We start from the raw sequence: 1,493 nt of genomic DNA, 5'->3' as shown, positions 1-1,493 counted from the left end.
TGCCGCCCCTTTTGAATGTGATTGGACATTAAAATATCTAGGCTCCGATGAGTGGCTAAATATGTTGCGGAAGCAACGCTGATTGGTCAATACTGTTAGTCAATCATAGGAACGCGCTTTGCTGCATTCAGGTGATTCGGGAAAAATTGTACATACCATCTTCCCAATGTTAGTGCTGGTCATAAACAAGACGCTGAACATGCTGGACTGAAACGTTGTATCTCATTTTGAAAATAAATAAATAAAATACATCAGCTAGCTCTTAATGATTATGTAAGCAGAAGCGATGGTGGGCACATCAATAAACAAATACAACCAGTGTATAATGATTATATGTTAAAGTGATCCAGTTAACATTACTTTGTCGCAGCATCGCAACATATGGACGTGAATGCAGCAAAAGAGCATTTAGCAACAGTCATTGCGCGGGATTTAGAAATTGATGGATTGGATTCATATGTTTAAGTCTCAGACACATGAGCATGAAATGTCCCGTGGCTCTTGAAGCCAATACGCACCTGACGGTAGAATATGGTCTCTCAAATTACGTTGAGCTCTCCATGCACTCTCCAGCGGTGCTCTTTGTGCAATTACGCACTTTACTCATTTAATTAAGTTTATATTACTACAGTATGCCCATAGGCACTTTGAAAGAGTTATTGGTTGCTGTCTACCTTCCTCTGATCCTGTCCATTCTGGTCATGAGAGAAAACCGGAGAAAACCCAAAACAAAGTTTTGATTCTGTTTGTTGCAACATTTTATTGCAAAGGTCAGGCAAAGCTAAACTGAGCCATTGCATCAAGTCTGAGTCAATGTTGCAAAGTAAAGGGGATTTTGTCCCTCTTCTCTTACATTGGAGTTGCGTCAGGTGTAGGATCTTTTCATTGCCAGTAGGAACAGGAGAAATGATTACTGCAAACAATTATTCTTCAGTAGCCTATACCTGGGTGTGTGGATATTGTTGCAAGAGAGACTTCCTTATACCTTTCCCTAGCACCATGGCTTAAACAAACTGGGTATAAAGCCTAGTTTTTTATGGACTATATTCAGATAGTTTGAAGTTGAAGTCTTTCTCAGTCTCAATCAAAATTTATTACCATCCTCAAACACTATTTCCTCTGGGGCTACCACAGGATTTTTATGGGGAGTACGGTCTCAGTAGTAGACATGCATATGTAAATACCCATATATGAATAGATTATCACATAGGGAAGTTTATCTTTTAACTAGCTGCACTGCATGTTCAAAAAGAGCTTGGAACTGATCTAAAATACAGTAAAAAAAAAATGACATCACAAAAACACTCATTTCTTTTATAGGTACACACAAGCATTTTGAATGCCAATTATTTTCTTTAATGTCCATCAATATTGTATATAAATATAGTATATTATGCATGATAATTTTTGTGGTGAACTTATGTGTGTCTGATAACACTGTACTGTTTATTTTTTAGTAGAAAAGAGCTTGGTGTGTGATTTTACTTTTCAAA

The sequence above is a fragment of the Centropristis striata genome, chromosome 6, assembly GCF_030273125.1.
Source record: "Centropristis striata isolate RG_2023a ecotype Rhode Island chromosome 6, C.striata_1.0, whole genome shotgun sequence".
Lineage (NCBI taxonomy): Eukaryota > Metazoa > Chordata > Actinopteri > Perciformes > Serranidae > Centropristis > Centropristis striata.
This window is presented reverse-complemented; position numbering follows the sequence as displayed.